Raw genomic sequence first — 26,825 nt, 5'->3', positions numbered from 1 at the left:
GTTTTATGTAAAAGCATGGGATGTGATTGGTGTTGATTTTGTGGAGGTATGTCAATATATGTGGATGAATGGTGTACTTTGTAATTCCATGAAAGAAGGAGTAGTTGTTTTACTATATAAGAAGGGTGAGAAAAAGAATTTGCGTAATTGGAGGCCGATTACATTACTCAATGCAGATTATAAAGTCTTTAGCAAAATTCTGGCTAACCGTATGCGTGGGGTGATTGGAAGTGTGGTTGGTGATGATCAAGTGTGCGCGGTGCCAGGTAGGTGTATGACTGATAACCTCTTGTTGTTGAGGGACGTAATTGGAGATTGTATGTTTAGGAAGGGGAAATGTATGGTTTTTTGTGTGGATTTTGAGAAAGCTTTTGATAGAGTGTCGCATGCGTTTATGTTTGAGGTGTTAGGATGGGTTTTCCTAGTGTTTTTGTGAATGCCATAAGGTGTTTGTATGATGGTGTGGTGAGTGAAGTGTTAGTGAATGGATGTTTGAGTGAGAAGGTGTGCATAAAATCAGGGGTCAGGCAGGGGTGTCCGTTGTCCCCTGTCCTGTTTATAAGTGTGATTGAGCCCCTGTTGTGCATGATTCGGAAAGAGAAAGTGATGAATGGTCTTCTGATCCCAGGGAGTGGTGGAAAGACTGTAAAGGTAATGGGGTATATGGACGATGTTGTTGTGGTGAGTGATAATATGGCTGCTATGAATCGAGCAAGGTTGCTTTTAGATTTCTTTTGTGGTGCATCTGGTTTTAGGGTGAATTGGGGGAAGTGTAGCTTTAAGTGTTTCGGGGATTCGAGTGTTAGGATGCATGGTGTGATATGTGAAGAAGGTGCTATTAAGGTTTTGGGGGTGTGGTTTAACAAAGATCTGAAAGGGAATGAGAGATGGGATGAATGCGGTAAGAGGATTGAACAGAAGTTAAATTTTTGGAGGTTGCGGGACTTGACATTGTCAGGCAAAGTCCTTATTATTAAGTCAGTGATTCTTCCTATGTTACTTTTTGTGTCAGTGGTTTTTCCAGCCCCTTATAGGGGTTTTAGGTGGATTGAGAAGCTAATTTTTACGTTTTATTGGGGAAGTAAGATGGAAAAACTTAAAAGGGAATATTTGTGTAAGTTACGTGAACATGGGGGAATGGATTTCCCAAATTTTGAAATTTGTCTTGGTTTAAATTTTATTAAAACAGTGGTTGTTCTGTTAGGTAGGGATAACAAGACGGCTTATATGATTAAATATATGGCTGGATGGATGTTGTTTGGGTTGAAATGGATGAGAAGGGATGCAAGAGTGCCTGTTTCGTTTAAATGTCCAGTGTGGTATGAGTTTGTTGAAAAATTTGTTGTCAAGCATGATTTGTTGGATGTTCCTATGGGTGATTTCAAAGTGATAAGGAATGTAAGGAGAAGGATGCGAGTTAGAGAGTTTGAATGTAACATTAGGGGCTTGAGATCGAGTGAAGCGTTGTGTGTATGGAGGAACCTGAGTATAAAAGGAATATCGAATAGGCAGCGTGATATCGTATGGATGAGTTTGCATGAGATTTTGCCTGTGAGAGAGGTACAGAAGAGGAGGGATCTGATTAGAACAGAGGTATGTCCGAGGGATGGATGTGGGGCGAGTGAAACTGTTATGCATTTGGTTTGGAATTGTGATTATGCTCAGAGTGTTTGGAAGGGAGTGGGTGGTTTATGCAAGGAACTAGCGGGCGTGAATTTTATAAATTGGAGAGTGGTAATGTTTGGGATGGGTGCAAGTAGCCGGGTGAAAGAGAGATTGTTGTGGTTGATAATGGCATGTGTAATAGAAAGTCTGTGGGACGTTAGGAATTTGTGTTTATTTAAAAGGAAAATAATCTCAGTTAATAATTGTGTTAGGATGGTTTTGTCAAGGTTATACATAGTTTATTTATGGGATAGCCGTGGCGGTGGTGGCTCTGATTCAGAAGGTTTTTGGAAAGTCAAAAAATGGAGGTCACTGGTAAAGTACCAGTAAGTCCTTGTTTAAGTGTTGTGATCTGTCATTTTTTATGACAATGGTATGTTTTTATAGTTTTTGTCCATTCAAAAGGTCTTACAACTGTTTCAGTATAAAGTTATAAATATGAAATAAAGAAAGTACCATTATGATGTAAGACTGGGCAACGTAGTATGAGTTTTTATACTATTGATTGTTGCTTGAAAAATTTTACTGAATGGTATAAAAAAAAAAAAAAAAAATCTGTTCTTATCAGTTTAATATCTGATACGTCCCCTATCTGGGGACCATATATTAAATGGATTTTTAGAACAGGGAGATGGAAAAAGAGCTTGCTCTGTCCACTCCACGCATTGACCTGGTATTGCAGTATCTCCAGGACCGGTGCACCCCTTCTTTAATGCAGTTTCTAAAATCAGAAAGAATTGAATTCAATGCTTTTTGTTCATTTTGCTTGTTTGTCGGATTTTGTCATATTCTAGAATACACAATGCGTTAGAATCGGGCCACCATCTAGTAAACAATAATTCCAATCATAGACAAACCTCATGTGACACTGGATCAAACTGCCCGAACAGCTGCCCCATGGTGATGGCTTTAGGGTTCACTGTCCGGTAAATCACTTTTTCTTCTTCGCACCCTCGCTCATTCATAAGAGACAGCGTATCAGCGAGGACGTGGAGGACCTTCGTTTTTCCAGAGAACGGCTCTCCAACCAACATAAAACTGTACGGGATAAACAAAATGCAGCATGGTCCATTGTATAAAATGGAAACAGCGAAGAATAAATCCCCCGTCCCATGGACTTCTGTAGTTACAGCTTACCCGTTTCTGACAATCATCATCTCATACGTCTGGATCATTTCCTCCAGGAAGACCTTCTCGGGCTGGATGTTGTGTCCAGCACAGCTCTCCTGTGCGCATTCCAGTAAATCCTGAGCAAAAGGAAGGTAAAATATTTCATCAGTCTGTTTACAGTGGATCCAATTAGAGGTGGGAGAATACATTTTCAGGAACCAGATCAGTATTCTGTGGCCGCTGGACAGGACCCATGAGAGCCGCCTCTTAGCTGCCGGCATCCCCGGCTCCTCTTCTGATTATATGGCCTGGTGTACATCATGCTGCAACCATAACGTCATGCCAGGCCGGCTAATCTGAAGAAGAGACGGGGGGCAGGAAGAAATAAGGTGGCTCTCAGGGGTCTCATTTAGTGCCCACCACTGACCTGATGTCACGCACAGTGTAGGAAAGACAAAGTGCGACACAAAGGGATGAGGGGAAGGGAGCCCAGATACTAGGGAAAGGGGGAAATGGAGACCTCCTAGGCTGATCTGCAATCACCCTGTCTCCCCTACCGACTCTATATTGGTTCCTCACCAATTGCCGCACAGGAACCTATCCCTGTATTTCCTTAGCGCTTGACCCTGGATAGGGAAGGGGGGTGAGCACTAGTCGATCCCCACTGACAACTAAAGACAGCAAGGGGAGACAGACACAGGGGAAGTAGCTTAGCTTGAGTCGACTTCAGAGAGATGGCACACACATCCTCTTAGCACCAGAGAGGAAGTAAGAACTGCACTTGCTCCAAGCCTTCACAAGGGGTCATGTGAATATCAATGGCACCTCTGTGTAGCAACCTGGAAATATTTAAACACCCAGGCCTGATTGTCAATTAGAACAGGAGGGAGGTAGCCGCTGGGTCCTACAGTGAGACCGCTAAGAAGATGTCCGTAATGCCAAACGAAGGGATCTCCTGCAACCAACTGCAGGGCGACTGTCTGTCACATCTGACGCACCCATGACACCTGGCCATTGGATCAGTCTCCTGAGAATCGATTCATTCATCTAAAAAAAAATGTCTCCATAACCTACAACTAAACTAGCGATAAATCACTCTCAGATGTTTTAACCATTTTTTTTCTACATCAGATCATCCTGCATTGGAGGTATACGTGAGCCCCCTTACCTCTGGTGCCCCTGTGCAGCTGCCCAGGTTGCACTAATGGGACCGGACGATGAGTGACAAGGTCATGTAACACAATTCCAAAGCAGTGGACCAGGATCGGGTGATTTCAATGGGATTGGTCTACCCTCTACTGTGTATGGGGGCCTCATGACAGATTATGTTGGGGGACATAAAAATCGGGCGGTTGGAATTTAATCACCCAATCCTTACTTTCTGACCCTGAAATTAGCAGCTGACATAAGATTCTGGCAGCGACTCTGTCTTAGAGAAAACAGGAATGAGCATTCCTGAATATGGGGGAGCCGGGAAAGATAACTGTCATCCTAATGATAGCTGGCCCGCTATATAGGACCTATCACTTGCCATTAATATGCAATTTTATTACCTGGTGTAAATGCCGCTGTTCTCCTGAATTCGGTGTTGTTTTTCTTTTGCTCCTGCGTCTCTCCATTCCTGAGATATAGCCGCTTTATAGAAATCTAGTTCATAATTTTTAATAGCCAAGTGGGCGTGGTCATCAAGTCCTCTCTGTGGGAGTCTTCAGGAAGGCCTTGCCCAGTTGGCTTAAAGGGCTAGAGGAGAGTGACAGATGTCAGGAACGGAGAGGAGCAGGAAGAAAAGAAAAACAATGCCGGAGTCAGGAGAACAGCGGCATTTACATATTTATGGCGAGGGACAAGTCCTCTTTAAGTCTTGGAAAACCCCTTTAAGACACTATTATATTTTAATACCTTATAGTCGGCTTCCGGAAGTTGAATGCCAGGGAACAGGTCGCTGGTAATCCTATTGAACAGAGGAATATCATGAGACAAAAATTTGGGTTCGTTTACATCCTTAATTGACCGCAAGAGCTAAATAGAATGAAAAAGGATTAAATGATAAAATAATTCATATACAATATGACATGAAACAATATTAAAAGTGAAGAACCCCATTACAAAGGAGCAGTCAGTTCTTGTGGTATGTCTGTATTAGTAAAGAATAGTATTCTCCAAAAAATAAGTATGAAACCTCTTTTCCTAAAACGCTACATTGTATCGTCCCTCTGTTATACCTCCTGGAAATGTATGTGTAAATGATATATAATGTATATGTGGCACCCCAGGGGTCTGGTCTCCACAATAATAGCAATATTATGTCTGAGAGCAGGTGGGAGGTCTCTTGGTCAGGAATCCTATGCATGCCACACCTCCTGCCCAGTCCTGGGAGGGGAAGAACTTCCCCTATATAAACCTGGGGCTGAGGCAGGGTTAGAGACTAGAGTAGAGAGAAGAGAAGCAGCCATAGGAAGAAACAACAGGAGCTCTGTGGGAGCAGTGCTACAAGGAGTCAGGGGCTGGCAGCTGCAGAGCTCGCCCTGACTGAGAAGTTATTGACGCGCCCCTGGGCCTGTGTCGCGCTGCGTTGCGCACGCGGGAGCTTACCCGGAGCCGGATCTGTTTAGGGTTGTAGTCTCGTGGCGGTGACCCGGTCCGTGCCCAGGGAGTCAAACTGGACGGCAGTCTGTTAGCGGTAGAAAATGGTTGATGACTACGCCACCCGTTGAATGCAGCCAGGGGCTGCTGCTGCAGGGCAGACCGCTGAGGCCGGTGGAAGGATGGTGCAGCGTGATAGTATAACCCCCAACGGGAGGGGTATGGCCTCAGGGCAGCCGACGTGGATGATGGGGGTAGCAGGAACCACTCAGAGACGGTATGGTAGCGTTCAGGGTCTTTACTGGTAACAACGATAGACCCTCCCGGAGTACTTGCTAGCGAACGGGGCCTGGTCAGTCCTTGAGCAGATGGGATCACCCCTGGCCAGGCGTAGTTGTAGGCCTCCCAAGCTGACTGTACTCTTCTGGCTACCTTGCTAGAAGCTGATGTAAGTAGCCCACGTCCCTGAGTGTACCGTGTGGTGCTCACCCGTATGGCCGGTGACTCGGGGCCTTCTAATGGCTTCCGCTCCACGATGGCGGTGCTGGTCCCACGCGTGTGACCGGGCCTTCGGGCTTCTGGGCCAGGGGACCTGAAATCCCCTGCCTGACGGATTCTGCTGCTGGGTAGAAGTTAGTCCCCACAGCCTCGGACTCCGGGTCCGGTAAAGAATCTTCTTAGTCAGGGCGAGCTCTTTAGCTGCCAGCCCCTGACTCCTTGTGACTCTGCTGCTTCCTATGCTGCTCTTGTCTCTACTCTTCCTGGACTCACTAACCCTGCCTCAGCCCCGGGTTTATACAGGGGAAGTTCTTCCCCTCCCAAGGCTGGGCAGGAGGTGTGGCATGCACAGGATCCCTGACCAAAGGACCTCCCACCTGCTCTCAGACGTAATATCTCTATCACTGTGACAACCAGACCCCTGGGGTGTCACACTCCCCCCTAGTGAAATTTAGTACTCCGGGACTAAACACTTTTTAGAAAAATATAACAAGGTATATCAAAGAACAATAAAATACAATAAGGAAACACAATAAGATGGTCACGGATGTCCGCAACCGGGTGCAGTCTTTGAAGAAAAGCAAAGGTGTCCATTTCACCAACACAGGGAGACGTAACCAGGTAGGGGTCTGTCCTACCCCGAGTCCTTAACAGTCTCTAGTCCATCCTGGGTTACGCTCCAACTATATACAAAGGATTCCCGGTAAATCCACCGAAGACTCCTAAAAACAACTAGAAACACAAAATTACACACAAGCAACAATAAACAGGTAAACATTGTAAAACAACTTAAACATTTAGATCCTCCAACGTGCGGGTAACTGGCCTCTAGTGGCCCTAGTGGACCTACGGAGCTGACTGTCTGGCCCTGAACTACAGGGTGTAGGAGCTGTCAAGGGTAAACTGGGCAGCTGTCTACCGGCTCTTTGTCTCACTAGGGGTACGGCAGGCTCACTATAAGCAGAGGGTGGATTCTCCTGTTCCGCTTGGGTGGAGTCTTCTGCCTCCTGGACCGGCTGCTCTTCCAGCTCTACCCGTTGCTCCGTAGGTTCTTGGGATGATGGTTGGAGGAAGGTGAGTACGGGTACCACAACTGCACCATTGACTTGAGTCCAAGACCGAGGGAAGTCCGCGAGCACGGTACTAACCATATCTTCCCTTTCTTCCACGGGTCGATGGTCTTCCTGTTCCTCCTCAGGGTTCCTCAGTTGTTCGGGGCACTTCTTCAGGTGGTCCCGGGATACAATGGCTGTGGTTTCCCCTCCGTCTTTACTGATGGTACAGACCTTCGGGTTCTCGTGGCTTGAGGGCAGTACGGTGTACGGGTCCTTCTCCCACTGGTCGTCCAACTTGTGGAGCCGTCTCTTCCTCTTCAAGACCTGCTCTCCGGGTACCAGGGGAACAGCGGGAGCATACTGGTTGTAAGTCTTCTCTTGTCTTTCCCTAGCCTGACAGAGACTTCGCTCCACGCTCTCCTGTACTTTCCGGTACTGCTGCTGCCTCTCTGTGTCCCAGTCCGTTTCTGGTGAAGTGTCCTCGGGCGTCAGGACTCCCATTTCCAGGTCAACAGGTAACTTACCAGGTCTTGCCCTCATTAGGTAAGCCGGGGTACAGTTGGTGGAACCTACCGGGATGTGGTTGTATAGGTCCACCAGATCGGGCAACTTCTCAGGCCACAGACTGCGTTCTTCCAGGGGCAACGTTTTTAGAAGATCCATTACCACCTGGTTCATTTTCTCACAAAGTCCATTAGTTTGCGGATGGTAGGGTGTCGTCCTTATCTTCCGGCAGCCATACAGATTGCAGAATTCCTGGAAGACCTCCGCTTCAAAGGCAGGTCCCTGGTCCGTCAGCACTTGGTCCGGGTACCCGTGTGGACGGCAAAAGTGCTGCTGGAAGGCTCTAGCTGCTGTTCGAGCCGTTAAGTCCTTGACGGGGACGACAACCAGAAACCGGGAGTAATGATCCACGATGGTTAACGCGTAGACGTAGCCACTTCTGCTGGGGGTCAGTTTTACATGATCCAAGGCTACCAGTTCCAACGGTTGCCGGGTGACGATGGACTGCAGGGGAGTCTTCTGGCTGGCCCGGTCCTTCCTTCTCAGATTGCACGGGCCACAGTCTCTGCACCACTTCTCGATGGTTCCCCTCATGCCTACCCAGTGGAACCGCTCGCGCAGCAGGAACTCCAGCTTTTTCCACCCGAAGTGTCCAGCTCCGTCGTGGTATGCCTCCATCACCATGGCTGCGTCTCTTCGTGGCACCACTACTTGCCAGAGTAGTTCATGCGTCCTGGAGTTAACCATTCTGCGGCACAACTTCCCCTTGTAAAGGAACAGTCGACTCTTCTCTGCCCATAGTTGTTTGGCTTCCTCTGGAGCGTCTGATTCCAGGCTAGCCTCCGGGCGAGTCAGCATCTCCTTCACCAGTCGGACGGCAGGGTCGCTGTCTTGCGTTTCCGCCCAGTTGTAGTGAGGTAAGGGGTTCAACGTAGCAGCCTGCTTACTCCTTACCCGGTGGGAATACTGGATAGTCCCATGACGGTGGAACGCAGGGAGTTCAACTTCTTCCAGTCCCTCCGGATCTTCTCCTCCGTCCGGCAGGTTGGGCATCCTGGACAGGGCGTCCGCGTTGGTATTGGAGCGCCCTGCCCGGTATTTAATTGTGAACTCGTAGTTGGACAGACGGGCCATCCACCTCTGCTCCAGGGCACCGAGTCTTGCCGTGTCCAGGTGTGTCAGCGGGTTGTTATCCGTGTATACGGTGAACCGGGAAGAAGCGAGGTAATGCCTAAAGCGCTCGGTGACTGCCCATACCACGGCCAGGAACTCTAGCTTAAATGAGCTGTAATTTTCGGGGTTCCTTTCGGTGGGTCGCAGTTTTCGGCTGGCATAGGAGATTACTCGTTCTCTCCCCTGCTGAATCTGGGACAGTACGGCTCCTAGCCCGATGTTACTGGCGTCGGTGTAGAGGATGAAGGGCTGGCTATAGTCCGGGTACGCCAAGATTTCATCCCCCGTGAGGGCCATCTTCAGCTGGCGGAAGGACTCTTCTTCTAGCTTTTCCCATTTGAAGGGCGGCTTCTGGTTCTTGGCCTTCCGGGACTGGCCTATCAGGAGGTCCTGCATAGGTGCTGCCTTTTTGGTGAAACCGGGAATAAACCTTCGGTAGTAGCCTACCAACCCTAGGAACTGCCGCACTTCTTTTACGCTGGAGGGGCTTGGCCATCCCTTAATTGCGGTGATCTTATCGGGGTCGGGAGCCACTCCGTCAGCGCTCACCACGTGTCCCAGGTATTGCACCTTTGGTTTCAGGAGGTGACACTTGGAGGGTTTCACCTTTAGGCCGTAACTCGCCAGAGCTTCGAACACCTCCGCCAGGTGTTTCAGGTGGTCCTCATAAGTTTTGGAGTATACGATGACATCGTCCAGGTACAACAGGACCGTCTCGAAGTTTCTGTGGCCCAGACAGCACTCCATTAATCGTTGGAAGGTTCCTGGGGCGTTGCAGAGTCCGAACGGCATGCAGGTGAACTCGCTAAGTCCCATCGGGGTGGTGAATGCGGTCTTCTCCCGGTCCGCCTCTGCTACAGGAACCTGCCAGTACCCGCTAGTGAGATCCAAGGTAGAGAAGAAGTTAGCAGATCTTAAAGCAGCCAATGACTCCTCTATCCTTGGTAAGGGGTACGCATCCTTGTGTGTGATACGGTTGATTTTCCGGTAATCTACACACATCCTCATGGTGTTGTCTTTCTTTTTGACTAAAACTAGTGGGGCTGCCCAGGGGCTACAGCTATCCCGGATTACCCCAGCCTCCTTCATGTCTCTAAGCATCCCCTTGGCGTGTTGGTAATGTGCAGGGGGTACGGGTCGATACCTCTCTTTTATGGGAGGATGATCTCCCGTGGGGATGCGGTGTTCTACCCCCTTGACTCGCCCGAAGTCTAACGGGTGTTTACTAAACACTCTCTCATACTCTTGAACCACCCGATAGACTCCTTGTTTCTGGTGTGAGGGAGTGGAGTCAGTACCCAGATGTAGTTGCTGACACCAGTCCTCCATGTCTTTCTTAGAGCCGTTACCTTCCTCCGGGTGAGATGGAGGCAAGGGTTCCACAGATTGTATAGAATTTTGATTAGTGGTATATAATTTGGCTAGCGTGGCATACCGGGGCAGGTACACTTCCCTCTCCCCGATATTTATTATGCGAACGGGCACCCTCCCATGGCGTACATTGACCACCCCCCGTGCTGTCAAAATGGTGGGCCTACTGTCTGAGTAAACTGGTTCTACCATTGCCTGGTAATCTCTACCTCTCAGACCAATAGCTGCCCGGCACCAAATCATCATTTCACTTTTTGGGGGCATGGCAATAGGAAAAGGGTCACACATTCTTACGCTACCAATCTCACCGCCGGAGAGTTCCACTTGTTGCCGTTGCATCAGTGCCCGGATCTCTTTCTGGAGCACCCGCTGCTCGCCGGAGCTGGCATTCTTGGCAACCTGCTGTAAAAGGAAAATCACCTCTGCAAGACAATTTTCAATTACATTAGTTCCTAGAGTTATTTTTGGGTGACTCTCATGTTTGTTAATATCTACAATGATCAGTCCCTGTGCGGCCAGTTCGACTCTACCAATTTTGATGGTCACCTCTTTAAATCCGATCTGTGGCACGGGCTGACCATTGCTGGCGATGATACTCAAGTCGTCGTCAGGGTAGCGGGTAATATCCGAGTCATTCCAGTACTGCTTGAAGAGCACGTACGGGATGGTGGTGACCTGTGACCCGGTGTCCAGTAGGGCACTCATGGGAATGCCATCCAGTACCACAGGCAAGACTGGACGTCCTCCCACATATCTGTCGCGCCAGTTCGATGGGCCTGGTGATCTTTTTCCTGGGGGTTGGCCCTCTACCCCAGGTTGTGCCCGTTTAAAGAACAGTACCTTTCCATATGTCCGGGTTGATTGCAGTGGCGGCAGATGGGTCGTCCGTCCTCGCTGTATCGGTCACTGGGTCTTCCTCTGGCCGGTGGGGTCCTCCTTGGTCGACGCCACGGGATGTCCTCCGGTCCGGATGCCAGCTGGATCTTCCCTGGAGTGGAAACCTGTAAAGACTGCACAGTTCGGGTTAGCGCAGCAACGCTTTTAGCTAGCTCTTGGACCTGATGGTGTAGGTCTGGAGCCGGGTCATTGTCCAAAGCCTGCGCATCAGCTCCCACAGGCCCTGCTGACAAGGGCGCCGCCTCCTGGTAGTAAGTGGTAGTGGGGCGTCTGTGGGTCACAACGCCACCTGGTGCCGGTTCTCGGAGCACCCGGATGGCTCTGTCCTTGAACTGTGCAAATTCTAGATGAGGGTCCTGTAAGGCCATTGCCCGCAACTGGGTGCGGTGGGCATTGCAATATAAACCCTCTATAAATTGTTCGGTCAACAGCCTGTCCTCGTTTCCCACTCCATTAGGGTCGGTCTGCTTAATGGCCCTCAGGGCCTCTTGTAGGTTGAGTGCATAGTCCCTTATACTCTCATGCGCTCGCTGCTTGCACCCGTAGAATCTAAGTTTAATCTCGGCTGAGGTGCGGGTATCAAAGGTGTCCTTCAGCCGGGTTAGTATCCCTGCGACAGTCTTCCTCCCAGGTGGCCAGGATTTTACTTCCCTTTTGGCTGCCCCAGTTAGTTGGGCCACCAGGATGCTCACTTTTTGCTCTTCTGTGAGGGGGTACACCTGGAAGAGGCTATCCAGCTTTTCTCTAAAGTCATGCAGGGTATGTGACTCCCCTGAGTACTGGGGTAGCCAAGCTGCTCCCGGGATATAGGGCATGGTGAAGGGCATAACTGCAACAGCGGTAGCGCTGGCGGGGGTTGAGGCAGTGGAGCTCTCCTCCGTATCCGACATCTTCCTCCCCCCTAGTGGACCGTGGCCTACCTTGCGATGATCCTGTTCCGTAGGCCGCGGCTCCGCAGTGGATCGTCAGGGTTGAGGACCTTCCGTCGCGCTCCTGTGACGTCGGCGTCTGCTGGGCTCCTTCCAGGACCTTACGCAACGTCCGGACGTGAGGCGGGGCTTCAGTTCTCGCGCGCTTTCGGACTCCACGCCCCTCTTCTTCCCGCGCGGCGTCCTCAAGATGGCGTCCAATGGCGGGAAAACTCCACGGATGGCGGGAAGAAGGCTGAAGATGGCGCCGGATGGCGGGAAACTTCACCGATGGCGGGAAGAAGGCTGAAGATGGCGCCGGATGGCGGGAATCTTCACCGATGGCGGGAATCTTCACCACTGGTAAGTTTGAACAGTCTTTGCTTTTCAGGCACGCAGTACCCGGTGGTTGCGGGCACGTGATCCTGCCGACTACGCCAAAGTTGACGCGCCCCTGGGCCTGTGTCGCGCTGCGTTGCGCACGCGGGAGCTTACCCGGAGCCGGATCTGTTTAGGGTTGTAGTCTCGTGGCGGTGACCCGGTCCGTGCCCAGGGAGTCAAACTGGACGGCAGTCTGTTAGCGGTAGAAAATGGTTGATGACTACGCCACCCGTTGAATGCAGCCAGGGGCTGCTGCTGCAGGGCAGACCGCTGAGGCCGGTGGAAGGATGGTGCAGCGTGATAGTATAACCCCCAACGGGAGGGGTATGGCCTCAGGGCAGCCGACGTGGATGATGGGGGTAGCAGGAACCACTCAGAGACGGTATGGTAGCGTTCAGGGTCTTTACTGGTAACAACGATAGACCCTCCCGGAGTACTTGCTAGCGAACGGGGCCTGGTCAGTCCTTGAGCAGATGGGATCACCCCTGGCCAGGCGTAGTTGTAGGCCTCCCAAGCTGACTGTACTCTTCTGGCTACCTTGCTAGAAGCTGATGTAAGTAGCCCACGTCCCTGAGTGTACCGTGTGGTGCTCACCCGTATGGCCGGTGACTCGGGGCCTTCTAATGGCTTCCGCTCCACGATGGCGGTGCTGGTCCCACGCGTGTGACCGGGCCTTCGGGCTTCTGGGCCAGGGGACCTGAAATCCCCTGCCTGACGGATTCTGCTGCTGGGTAGAAGTTAGTCCCCACAGCCTCGGACTCCGGGTCCGGTAAAGAATCTTCTTAGTCAGGGCGAGCTCTTTAGCTGCCAGCCCCTGACTCCTTGTGACTCTGCTGCTTCCTATGCTGCTCTTGTCTCTACTCTTCCTGGACTCACTAACCCTGCCTCAGCCCCGGGTTTATACAGGGGAAGTTCTTCCCCTCCCAAGGCTGGGCAGGAGGTGTGGCATGCACAGGATCCCTGACCAAAGGACCTCCCACCTGCTCTCAGACGTAATATCTCTATCACTGTGACAACCAGACCCCTGGGGTGTCACATTATCACCGGACCCGGAGTCCGAGGCTGTGGGGACTAATCTTTACCCAGCAGCAGAAAACGACCGGCAGGGGATTGCAGGTCCTCTGGCCCAGAAACCTGAAGGCACGGTCACACGCGTGGGACCAGCACCGCCATCGTTGAGCGGAAGCCATTAGAAGGCCCCGAGTCACCGGCCATACGGGTGAGCACCACACGGTACACTCAGGGACGTGGGCTACTTTTACCCGCCTCTAGCAAGGTAGCCAGAAGAGTACAGTTAGTTGGGAAGGCCTACAACTCCGCCTGGCCAGGGGAAATCCCATCTGCTCAAGGACTGACCAGGCCCCGATCGCTAGCAAGTACTCCGGGAGGGTCTATCTTTGTCACCAGTAAAGACCCTGAACTACACCGCATCGTCTCTGAGTGGTTCCTGCTACCCCCATCATCCATGTCGGCTGCCCTGAGGCCATACCCCTCCCGTTGGGGGTTATACCATCCACGCTGCACCATCCTTCCACCGGCCTCAGCGGTCTGCCCTGCAGCGGCAGCTCCATAGCTGCATTCAACGGGTGGCGTAGTCGTCCTACATCTACTGCTAATATAATGCCTCCTAGTTTGACACCCTGGGCACGGACCGGGTCACCGCCACAAGGACTACTACCCCTATCCAGATCCGGCTCCGGGTATCCCCTGAACATGGCCCAGGGGGCGCGTCAACTTTTGGCGTAGTCGGCAGGATTTCGTGCCCGCAACCACCGGGTACTGCGTGCCTGAAAAAGAGACTTTTAAAACTTACCTGTGGTAAAGATTCCCGCCATCCGGCGCCATCTTCAGCCTTCTTCCCGCCATCGGTGAAGATTCCCGCCATCCGGCGCCATTTTCAGCCTTCTTCCCGCCATCCGTGAAGTTTTCCCGCCATCCGGCGCCATCTTCAGCCTTCTTCCCGCCATCCGTGGAGTTTTCCCGCCGTTGGACGCCATCTTGAAGACGCCGCGCGGGAAGAAGAGGGGCGTGGACTCCGAAAGCGCGCGAGAACTGAAGCCCCGCCTCACGTCCGGACGTCGCGTAAGGTCCTGGAAGGAGCCCAGCAGACGCTGACGTCACAGGCGCGCGACGGAAGGTCCTCAACCCTGACGATCCACTGCGGAACCGCGACCTACGGAAGAGGATCATCGCAAGGTAGGCCACGGTCCACTAGGGGGGAGGAAGATGTCGGATACGGAGGAGAGCTTCACTGCCTCAACCCCCGCCAGCGCCAGCGCTGCTGCAGTCATGCCTTTCACCATGCCCTATATCCCGGGAGCAGCCTGGCTACCCGAATACTCAGGGGAGTCACATACCCTGAATGACTTTAGAGAGAAGCTGGATAGCCTCTTCCAGGTGTACCCCCTCACAGAAGAGCAAAAAGTGAGCATCCTGGTGGCCCAACTAACCGGGGCAGCCCAAAGGGAGGTAAAGTCCTGGCCACCTGGGAGGAGGACTGTCGCAGGGATACTAACCCGGCTGAGGGACACCTTTGATACCCGCACCTCAGCCGAGATTAAGCTTAGATTCTATGGGTGCAAGCAGCGAGCACATGAGAGTATAAGGGACTATGCACTCAACCTACAAGAGGCCCTGAGAGCCATTAAGCAGACCGACCCTGACAGCGTGGGAAACGAGGACAGGCTGTTGACCGAACAATTTATAGAGGGACTATATTGCAATGTCCACCGAACCCAGTTGCGGGCCATAGCCTTACAGGATCCTCATCTGGACTTTGCACAGTTCAAGGACAGAGCCATCCGGGTGCTCCGAGAACCGGCACCGGGTGGCGTTGTGGCCCACAGGCGCCCTGCTACCGCTTACCACCAGGAGGCGACACCCTTGTCGGCAGGGCCAGTGGGAGCTGATGCGCAGGCTTTGAACAATGACCCGGCTCCAGACCTGCACCATCAGGTCCAAGAGCTAGCTAAAAGCGTTGCTGCGCTAACCCGAACTGTGCAGTCTTTACAGGTTTCCACTCCAGGGAAGATCCAGCTGGCATCCGGACCGGAGGACATCCCGTGGCGTCGACCAAAGAGGACCCCACCGGCCAGAGGAAGACCCAGCGACCGGTACAACGAGGACAGACAACGCATCTGCCGCCGCTGCAATCAACCCGGACATATGGCAAGGTGCTGTCCTTTAAACTGGCACAACCTGGGGTAGAGGGCCAACCCCCAGGAAAAAGATCACCAGGCCCATCGAACTGGCGCGACAAATATGTAGGAGGACGTCCAGTCTTGCCTGTGGTACTGGATGGCATTCCTATGAGTGCCCTACTGGACACCGGGTCACAGGTCACCACCATCCCGTACGTGCTCTTCAAGCAGTACTGGAATGACTCGGATATAACCCGCTACCCTGACGACGACTTGAGTATCATCGCCAGCAATGGTCAACCCGTGCCGCAGATCGGATTTAAAGAGATGACCATTAAAATCGGTAGAGTCGAACTGGCAGCACAGGGACTGATCATTGTAGACATTGACAAGCGCGAGAGTCACCCAAAGATAACTTTAGGAACTAATGTGATTGAAAATTGTCTTGCAGAGGTGATTTTCATTTTACAGCAGGTTGCCAAGAACGCCAGCTCCGGCCAGCAGCGAGTGCTCCAGAAAGAGATCCGGGCACTGATGCGACGGCAACAGGTGGAACTCTCCGGCGGTGAGATTGGTAGCGTAAGAATGTGTGACCCTTTCCCTATTGCTATGCCCCCGAAAAGTGAAATGATGATTTGGTGCCGGGCAGCTATTGGTCTGAGAGGTAGAGATTACCAGGCAATGGTAGAACCAGTCTATTCAGACAGTAGGCCCACCATTTTCACAGCCCGGGGGGTAGTTGATGTACGCCATGGGAGGGTGCCCGTTCGCATAATAAATATCGGGAAAAGGGAAGTATACCTGCCCCGGTATGCCACGCTAGCCAAATTATATACCATCAACCAAAACTCTATAGAGTCTGTGGAACCCTTGCCTCCATCTCACCCGGAGGAAGGTAACGGCTCTAAGAAAATAATGGAGGATTGGTGTCAGCAACTACATTTGGGTACTGACTCCACTCCCTCCCACCAGAAACAGGGAGTCTACCGGGTGGTTCAAGAGTACGAGAGAGTGTTTAGTAAACACCCGTTAGACTTCGGGCGAGTCAAGGGGGTAGAACACCACATCCCCACGGGAGACCATCCTCCCATAAAAGAGAGGTATCGACCCGAACCCCCTGCACACTACCAACACGCCAAGGGGATGCTTAGAGACATGAAGGAGGCTGGGGTAATCAGGGATAGCTGTAGCCCCTGGGCAGCCCCACTAGTCTTAGTCAAAAAGAAAGACAACACCATGAGGATGTGTGTAGATTACCGGAAAATCAACCGTATCACACACAAGGATGCGTACCCCTTACCAAGGATAGAGGAGTCTTTGGCTGCTTTAAGATCTGCTAACTTCTTCTCTACCTTGGATCTCACTAGCGGGTACTGGCAGGTTCCTGTAGCAGAGGCGGACCGGGAGAAAACCGCATTCACCACCCCGATGGGACTCAGCGAGTTTACTTGTATGCAGTTCGGACTCTGCAATGCACCAGGAACCTTCCAACGATTAATGAAGTGCTGTCTGGTACACAGAAACTTCGAGACGGTCCTGTTGTACCTGGACGATGTCATCGTATATTCCAAGACTTATGAGGACCACCTGAAACACCTGGCGGAAGTGTTCGAAGCCCTGGCAAGATACGGCCTGAAGGTGAAACCCTCTAAATGTCACCTCCTGAAGCCAAAGGTGCAGTACCTGGGACACGTGGTGAGTGCTGACGGAGTGGCTCCCGACCCTGATAAGATCACCGCAATTAAGGAATGGCCAAGCCCCTCCAGCGTAAAGGAAGTGAGGCAGTTCCTCGGGTTGGTAGGCTACTACCGAAGGTTTATTCCCGGTTTCACCAAAAAGGCAGCTCCTATGCAGGACCTCCTGATAGGCCAGTCCAGGAAGGCCAAGAACCAGAAGCCACCCTTCAGATGGGAGAAGCTAGAAGAAGAGTCCTTCCGCCAGCTGAAGATGGCCCTCACTGGGGATGAAATCCTGGCATACCCTGATTATAGCCAGCCCTTTATCATCTACACCGACGCCAGTAACATCGGGCTAGGAGCCGTACTGTCCCAGATCCAGCAGGGGAAAGAACGGGTAATTGCTTACGCCAGCCGAAAACTGCGACCCACCGAAAGAAACCCTGAAAATTACAGCTCATTTAAGCTAGAGTTCCTGGCAGTGGTGTGGGCAGTCACCGAACGCTTTAAGCACTACCTCGCTTCTTCCCGGTTCACCGTGTACACGGATAACAACCCGTTGACACACCTGAACACTGCAAGACTCGGTGCCCTAGAGCAAAGATGGATGGCCCGCTTGTCCAACTATGAGTTCACAATCAGGTACCGGGCAGGACGCTCCAATACCAACGCGGACGCCCTGTCCAGGATGCCAAATCTACCGGACGTAGGGGAAGATTCAGAGGGACTGGAAGAAGTTGAACTCCCCGCATTCCACCGTCATGGGACTATCCAGTATTCCCACCGTGTAAGGAGTAAATCCGCTACGTTCAACCCTTTACCTCATTACAACTGGGCGGAGACGCAAGACAGTGACCCTGCCGTCCGACTGGTAAAGGAGATGCTGACTCGGCCAGATGCACGCCTTGACCCAGACGCTCCGGAGGAAGCCAAGCAACTGTGGGCTGAGAAGAGTCGACTGTTCCTTTACAAGGGGAAGTTGTGCCGCAGAATGGTTAACTCCCGGACGCATGAACTAATCTGGCAAGTAGTGGTGCCAAGAAGAGACGCAGCTATGGTGATGGAGGCATACCACGACGGAGCTGGGCACTTCGGATGGAAGAAGCTGGAGTTCCTGCTGCGCGGGCGGTTCCATTGGGTAGGCATGAGGGGAACCATCGAGAGGTGGTGCAGAGACTGTGGCCCGTGCAACCTAAGAAGGAAGGACCGTGCCAGCCAGAAGACTCCCCTGCAGTCCATCGTCACCCGGCAGCCGTTGGAACTGGTAGCCTTGGATCATGTAAAACTGACCCCAAGAAGAAGTGGCTACGTCTACGCGCTAACCATCGTGGATCACTACTCCCGGTTCTTGGTTGTCGTCCCCGTCAAGGACTTAACAGCTCGAACAGCAGCTAGAGCCTTCCAGCAGCATTTCTGCCGTCCACACGGGTACCCGGACCAAGTGTTGACGGATCAGGACCTGCCTTTGAAGCGGAGGTCTTCCAAGAATTCTGCACTCTGTATGGCTGCCGGAAGATAAGGACGACACCCTATCATCCGCAAACTAATGGACTTTGTGAGAAAATGAACCAGGTGGTGATAGATCTTCTGAAAACATTGCCCCTGGAAGAACGCAGTCTGTGGCCCGAGAGGCTGCCCGACCTAGTGGACCTATACAACCACATCCCGGTAGGTTCCACCAACTGTACCCCGGCTTACCTGATGAGGGCAAGACCTGGTAAGCTACCTGTTGACCTGGAGATGGGAGTCCTGACACCCGAGGACACTTCACCAGAAGCAGACTGGGATACAGAGAGGCAGCAGCAGTACCGGAAAGTACAGGAGAGCGTGGAGCGTAGTCTCTGTCAAGCTAGGGAAAGACAAGAGAAAACTTACAACCAGTATGCTCCCGCTGTTCCCCTGGTGCCCGGAGAGTAGGTCTTGAAGAGGAAAAGACGGCTCCACAAGTTGGACGACCAGTGAGAGAAGGACCCATACACCGTACTGCCCTCAAGCCACGACAACCCGAAGGTCTGTACCATCAGCAAAGACGGAGGGGAAACCACAGCCATTGTATCCCGGGATCACCTGAAGAAGTGTCCCGAACAGCTACGGAACCCTGAAGAGGAACAAGAAGACCCTCGACCCGTAGAGGAAAGGGAAGATATGGTTAGTACTGTGCTCGGAGACTTCCCTCGGTCCTGGACTCAAGTCAATGGTGCAGTTGTGGTACCCGTCCTCACGTTCTTCCAACCAGCATCCCAAGTACTTACGGAGCAACCGGTAGAGCTGGAAGAACAGCCGGTCCAGGAGGCAGAAGACTCCACACAAGCAGATCAGGAGGATCAACCCTCTGCTTATAGTGAGCCTGCCATACCCCTAGTGACCCAAAGAGTCCGTAGACGGCTGCCCAGTTTACCCTTGACAGCTCCTATACCCTGTAGCTCAGGACCAGTCAGCCAGCTCCGTAGGTCCACTAGGGTCACTAGAGGCCAGTTGCCCGTATGGTGGAGGATCTAAGTGTTTAAGCTGTTTTATTAATGTTTACCTGTTTATTGTTGCTTGTGTATAATTTTGTGCTTCTAGTTATTTATAGGAGTCTTTGGTGGATTTACCGGGAATCCTTTGTGTATAGTTGGAGCGTAACCCAGGACGGACTAAAGACTGTTAAGGACTCGGGGCAGGACAGACCCCTACCTGGTTACGTCTCCCTGTTTTGGTGAAATGGACACCTTTGTTTTCTTCAAAGACTGCACCCGGTTGCGGACACGCCGTGACCATTTAATGTATTTTATTGTTGTTGTTATACCCTGTTATGTATACAAAAATATGTTTAGTCCCGGAGTACTAAATTTCACTAGGGGGGAATGTGGCACCCCAGGGGTCTGGTCTCCACAATAATAGCAATATTATGTCTGAGAGCAGGTGGGAGGTCTCTTGGTCAGGAATCCTATGCATGCCACACCTCCTGCCCAGTCCTGGGAGGGGAAGAACTTCCCCTATATAAACCTGGGGCTGAGGCAGGGTTAGAGACTAGAGTAGAGAGAAGAGAAGCAGCCATAGGAAGAAACAACAGGAGCTCTGTGGGAGCAGTGCTACAAGGAGTCAGGGGCTGGCAGCTGCAGAGCTCGCCCTGACTGAGAAGTTATCACCGGACCCGGAGTCCGAGGCTGTGGGGACTAATCTTTACCCAGCAGCAGAAACCGACCGGCAGGGGATTGCAGGTCCTCTGGCCCAGAAACCCGAAGGCACGGTCACACGCGTGGGACCAGCACCGCCGTCGTGGAGCGGAAGCCATTAGAAGGCCCCGAGTCACCGGCCATACGGGTGAGCACCACACGGTACACTCAGGGACGTGGGCTACTTTTACCCGCCTCTAGCAAGGTAGCCAGAAGAGTACAGTTAGTTGGGAAGGCCTACAACTCCGCCTGGCCAGGGGAAATCCCATCTGCTCAAGGACTGACCAGGCCCCGATCGCTAGCAAGTACTCCGGGAGGGTCTATCTTTGTCACCAGTAAAGACCCTGAACTACACCGCATCGTCTCTGAGTGGTTCCTGCTACCCCCATCATCCACGTCGGCTGCCCTGAGGCCATACCCCTCCCGTTGGGGGTTATACCATCCACGCTGCACCATCCTTCCACCGGCCTCAGCGGTCTGCCCTGCAGCGGCAGCTCCATAGCTGCATTCAACGGGTGGCGTAGTCGTCCTACATCTACTGCTAATATACTGCCTCCTAGTTTGACACCCTGGGCACGGACCGGGTCACCGCCACAAGGACTACTACCCCTATCCAGATCCGGCTCCGGGTATCCCCTGAACATGGCCCAGGGGGCGCGTCATATATATAATCTATATAGGGGACAACCCTATACAATCTGACTGTGCCCAAACAGTGGTGACATTGTCAGACTGTGTAGGGTACTCATTATTGACAGATTTCAATTAATTCCTACATTTCCAGGAATGATAAAGGAGGAATGGAACGCTGCTGAGTTGCACTAAAATATGCTGCAGAATTGTTTTTCCATAGGGAATACATGTGGCCTCTGTGTTGCACTGTTAATTGCCGGCTGCAGAATGAGTTAAGTGAGATACTGTCAGTGAACTCGTTTTTGCTGGCTGACGGGGAGTTTGTAAATGTTTAGAGGTTTAGCGTGCAGAAAACCATAAGAATAAAGGCAGATCTCCACAATCAGAGCATAGTTGGGGGCCATCATTGCTACAGTCCGGAAAAGAACCTGAAATGCGCAAACCAGATGGGTCAGTCAACAAATGAAACTAAATTACTGTAAACCAGGCATAGAGCCGGGGAACCCATTATGTCCATTTACACTATCCTCCACCCCAGACCTAAAAGTGATGTGTCTATTCCACATCAGAGGAAAGTCAGTCAAAGTGTGGTTAAAGGGGTATTCCCATCTCCAAGATCCTGTCCCAATATGTAATAGGTATAATAATATTAATGTTTGCAAATATCTCCAATTAGAAATGTAGTATAGTTCTTCTGATTAGCTATGTTTCTTACCCCCATGTGCAGGACATTGCAGTAGCTTAGGTATCCATGGTTACGACCACTCATAGTAACAGTTAGTTACTTGCTAGTGGTCGTAACCATGGATACCTAAGCTACTGCTATGCCCTGCACATGGGTTAAGCAACATAGCTAATCAGAAGAACTATACTACATTTCCAATTGGAGGTATTTGCTATTAATATTATTATTACACCTATTACATATTTGGGATAGAATCTTGGAGATGGGAATACTCCTTTAACACTTTCCAAATCTCTCTCCACACCTCTACTGTGTCCATTTTGGAAAATAGGAGAATGGGACATCAATATTAAGGAGCTTGCAGAAATGAGGGCATCAGGTGTTGTGATTATACATTGGAATTGTACAATCTCATAGAGGTTTGGGGGAGAATAATCCCTTTGATGAAATCTTATGTTTCTTTTGTAAACCTAGTATTTACTTGAAAGTTTGTGAACCCCTCAAAAATTTCTGTATTACTGCATAAGTTTGACTTAACCGCTTCGCGACGGCCCACTGTAGATAAACGTCGGCGCTGCCTGGGCTCTGTGCAGCGCCGACGTTTAAAAACGGTGAGTGGTCCCGCAGCGCTCAGGACCCCGAGGGTCCTGCAAGTTCTGGGGGAGCGGTGCAGAGCGATAGCTCTGACAGGGAACATCATCGGGACCTGATTGGATCAGGTCCCAGTGATGTTAACCCTTTGCTGTCTTCTATATGCCGCGATCTATAGTGATCGCGGCATATAGAAGACAGCAGGAGGAGAGGGAGTCGTATACTTACCTCTCCGAAGACCCCTGATACTTCCAGGACCTGACGTTGCTATGGCAGCTGGAGGTCACATGACCGCCTCCAGATCTGCCATATATGGTGTCCTGCCTGGCTCAGCCTGCAGCAGAAGCCTGGCAGGAGACTCTGACTGTGAAACAGTCAGCAAAGATCTCATGTAATGTAATATATGTCTATTACATTACATGAGATCAGTGATCAGAAATATAAAAATTAATGTCCCATACAGGGACTAAGTAAAAATGTAAAAAAAAAGTAAAAAAAATGTTTTGAAATTGTTAAAAAAAATTCACAAAATAAATAAAAATAAATAAAGAAAATATTAAACCGATAAATCCGTATATTTATGCAAAAACAAAAAAAGTACACATATTTGGTATCGCCGTGTCCGAAACAACCCGAGCTATAAAACTGTCACACTAATTAACTCCTTCTGTGCACACCGTAATTAAAAATAAATAAAAAACGGAGCAAAAAACTATGCTTTTTCCTCATATCGCCAAACAAAAAGTGGAAAAAAATGCGATCAAAAAGCAAAATGGAAATAAAAATGGTACCGCTGAAAACGTCATCTTGTTCCACAAAAAAAAAGCCGCCATACAGCTCCATTAGCCGAAAAATAAAAATGTTATAGCGCTCAGAATAAAGTGATGCAAAAAAAATATTTTTTCTATAAAATTGTTTTATTGTGTAAAAGCGCCAAAACATAAAAAAAATATACAGTACGTGTAGTATCGCTGTAAACGTACTGACCCGAAGAATAATGCTGCCTTATCACTTTTACCACACGCAGAACGGCATAAAAAAAAACTCAAAAAACAATGAATTGTTGGTTTTTGTTAATTTTACCTCCCAAAAAATGGAATAGAAAGCGATCAAAAAATGTCACGTACCCAAAAATGGTAACAATAAAAATGTCAACTCGTCCCGCAAAAAACAAGCCGTCACATGACTCTGTCAGCCGAAATATGGAAAAATTATAGCTCTCAAAATATGGCGATGCAAAAACTAGATTTTGCAAAAAAAAAGCGTCTTTTAGTGAGTGACAGCTGTCAATCATAAAAACCCGATATAAATCTGGTATCTCTGTAATCGCACCGACCCAAAGAATAAAGTAATCTCATCACTTATACCGCACGAGGAATGGCGTAAAAAATAAAACCAATTCTTCACCTGCTACTGATTTGTTTATTATGTCTCCCAATGTGCTCACCACACATCTAGATAAGTTCCCTAAGGGGTCTAGTTTACATAATGGTGTCACTTGTGGGGGGTTTCCACTGTTTAGGCGCATCAGGAGCTCTCCAAATGCAACATGGTGTCCGCTAATTATTCAAACAAATTTTACATTCAAAAAGTCAAATGGTGCTCCTTCCCTTCCGAACCCTGCAGTGTACCCAAATAGTGGTTTTCCCCCACATATGGGGTATCGACATACTCAGGAGAAATTGCACAGCAAATTTAATGGTGCAATTTCTCCTGTTACCCTTATGATAATGCAAAATTAGGGGATGAAAAACATTTTTTGTGGGAAAAATGTGAAAATTTTATTTTTACGGCTCAATATTATAAACTTCTGTGAAGCACCTGGGGGTGCAAGGTGCTCACCACACATCTAGATAAGTTCCCTAAGGGGTCTAGTTTCAAAAATGGGGTCACTTGTGGGGGGTTTCCACTGTTTAGGCGCATTAGGGGCTCTCCAAAAGCAACATGGTGTCTGTTAATTATTCAAGCAAATTTTACATTCAAAAAGTCAAATGGCACGCCTTCCCTTCCGAGCCCTGCCGTGCGCCCAAACAGTGGTTTTCCCCCACATATGGGGTATCAGCGTGCTCAGGAGGAATTGCACAAACAATTGCATGGAGCAATTTCTCCTGTTACCCTTATGAAAATGCAAAATTGGAGGCTGAAAAACATTTTTGTTGCAAAAATGTGAAAATTTTATATTTACGGCTCAATGTTCCATACTTCTGTGAAGCACCTGGGGGTTCAAGGTGCTCACCACACATCTAGATAAGTTCCCTGAGGGGTCTAGTTTACAAACTGGTGGGGTATCAACGCGCTCAAGAGAAATTGCACAAAAAATGTTGGGGTTCATTTTTTCCTGTTACCCCTGCGAAAATAAAAAAAATTGGGTCTAAAGTAACATTTTTGTGAAAAAAGTTAAATGTTAATTTTTTTCTTCCACATTCCAAAATTTCCTGTGAAGCACCTGAAGGGTTAATAAAGTTCTTCAATGTGGTCTTGAGCAACTTGAGGGGTGCAGTTTTTAGAATGGTGTCACTTTTGGGTATTTTCTGTCATAAAGACCCCTCAAAGTGACTTCAAATATGATGTGGTCCCTAAAAAAATGTTTTTGTAAATTTTGCTGGAAAAATGAGAAATCGCTGGTCAAATTTTAACCCTTATAGCTCCCTAACAAAAAAAAATTTTCGTTCCAAAATTGTGCTGATGTAAAGTAGACATGTGGGAAATGTTATTTATTAACTATTTTGTGTGACATATCTCTCTGATTTAAGGGCATGAAAATTCAAAGTTTGAAAATTGCAAAATTTTCAAAATTTTCACCAAATTTCCGATTTTTTCACAAATAAACGCAAGTGATATCGAAGAAATTTTACCACTATCATGAAGTACAATATGTCACGAAAAAACAGTCTCAGAATCAGGGGAATCCGTTGAAGCGTTCCAGAGTAATTACCTCATAAAGTGACAGTGGTCAGAATTGAAAAAATTGGCCCGGTCACGAAGGCAAAAACAGGCTCTGGAGCGAAGTGGTTAAAGCTACATCAGTCTGTGAGGTCACAAAGGAACTCAAGGTAACCTCTAAGCAACTAAAGGCCTCTCCTCACATTAGCTAATGTAATTGTTCATGAGTCCACCATCAGAAGGACAATGAACAACAATGGCGAGCATGGCAGGATTGCAATGAGAACGGCAATGCGATTTAAAATGTCACTGCTAAAACTCACCTGGGCACATCAATAGGTAACTGGAATAATGCTTTGTGGAAGGATGAGGCCAAGATAGAGATTTTAAGTGAAAAGCTATATGTTTGCAGAAAGAAAATACTGCATTACAGCATAAGAACCTCCTATCATCTATGAAACACAAAGATGGTAATCGTAACATGCTTTGGGCCTGTTTTGCTGCACTTGGCCAAGGACGGCTGCCATCATTGATGGAACAATGAATTCTAAAATCTATCAGCAAATGCTAAAGGAAAATATCAGGATATCAGTTCATGTACTGGATCTCAAGAAAACGTGGGTCATGCAGCAAGACAATGGCCCAAAGACACAAGTCGTTCTACAAAAGAATGGTTGAATAAACATAAAGTTTTGGAATGGCCGAGTCATAGTCCTGAGCTGAATCCTATAGAAATGTTGTGGAAGGACCCGATGCAAAGCACTGGGACTCTTTACCTTGAGGTTATCCGGCAGCTCAGAACGTCCGGCGTAGCCAGGATTCATGGTAATGGCTACGAAGCAATTTGGGTTAAGCTTCAGTTCTGTTCCTTCGAAGTTGAACATGTCCATCTTCGTCTGGATGGCTCTCTGGATGCGGAGAATCTGTTGGGCCACCACGGACAACACCTCCAGCTCAATACGGTTAAACTCATCAAAACACGCCCATGCTCCCGATGATGCCAGCCCTTTGAAAAACTAAAAAAAAGTATATACAGTACAGACCAAAAGTTTGGACACACCTTCTCATTTAAAGATTTTCTGTATTTTCATGACTATGAAAATTGCACATTCACACTGAAGGCATCAAAACTATGAATTAACTATGTGAAAAAATATATACTTAACAAAAAAGTGTGAAACAACTGAAAATATGCCTTATATTCTAGGTTCTTCAAAGTAGCCACCTTTCGCTTTGATGACCGCTTTGCACACTCTTGGCATTCTCTTGATGATCTTCAAGAGGTAGTCACCTGAAATGGTCTTCCAACAATCTTGAAGGAGTTCCCAGAGATGCTTAGCACTTGTTGGCCCTTTTGCCTTCACTCTGCGGTCCAGCTCACCCCAAACCATCTCGATTGGGTTCAGGTCTGGTGACTGTGGAGGCCAGGTCATCTGGCGTAGCACCCCATCACTCTCCTTCTTGGTCAAATAGCCCTTACACAGCCTGGAGGTGTGTTGGGGTCATTGTCCTTTTGAAAAATAAATGATGGTCCAATTAAATGCAAACTGGATGGAATAGCATGCCGCTGCAAGATGCTGTGGTAGCCATGCTGGTTCAGTATGCCTTCAATTTTGAATAAATCCCAAACAGTGTCACCAGCAAAGCACCCCTACACCATCACACCTCCATGCTTCACGGTGGGAACCAGGCATGTAGAGTCCATCCGTTCACCTTTTCTGCGTCGCACAAAGACACGGTGGCTGGAACCAAAGATCTCAAATTTGGACTCATCAGACCAAAGCACAGATTTCCACTGCTCTAATGTCCATTCCTTGTGTTCTTTAGCCCAAACAAGTCTCTTCTGCTTGTTGCCTGTCCTTAGCAGTGGTTTCCTAGCAGCTATTTTACCATGAAGGCCTGCTGCACAAAGTC

General features: G+C 49.5%; 1 non-coding gene across 1 annotated transcript; it reads left to right on the top strand.

Annotated features, from left to right (window-relative positions):
• Positions 1 to 2,180: 2,180 nt before the first annotated feature.
• LOC141233386 (U2 spliceosomal RNA) lies at positions 2,181 to 2,372 on the top strand. The gene has a single exon (XR_012299492.1). It is a non-coding gene; the product is annotated as a U2 spliceosomal RNA (small nuclear RNA).
• The last annotated feature ends 24,453 nt before the right edge of the window (positions 2,373 to 26,825 follow it).

This window comes from Phyllobates terribilis, unplaced genomic scaffold (genome assembly GCF_046119375.1).
Source record: "Phyllobates terribilis strain yellow unplaced genomic scaffold, ASM4611937v1 Scaffold_584__1_contigs__length_1024158, whole genome shotgun sequence".
Classification (NCBI taxonomy): Eukaryota; Metazoa; Chordata; class Amphibia; order Anura; family Dendrobatidae; genus Phyllobates; species Phyllobates terribilis.
Note: the sequence above shows the minus strand (reverse complement) of the source record. Positions and strands in the feature narration are given on the sequence as shown.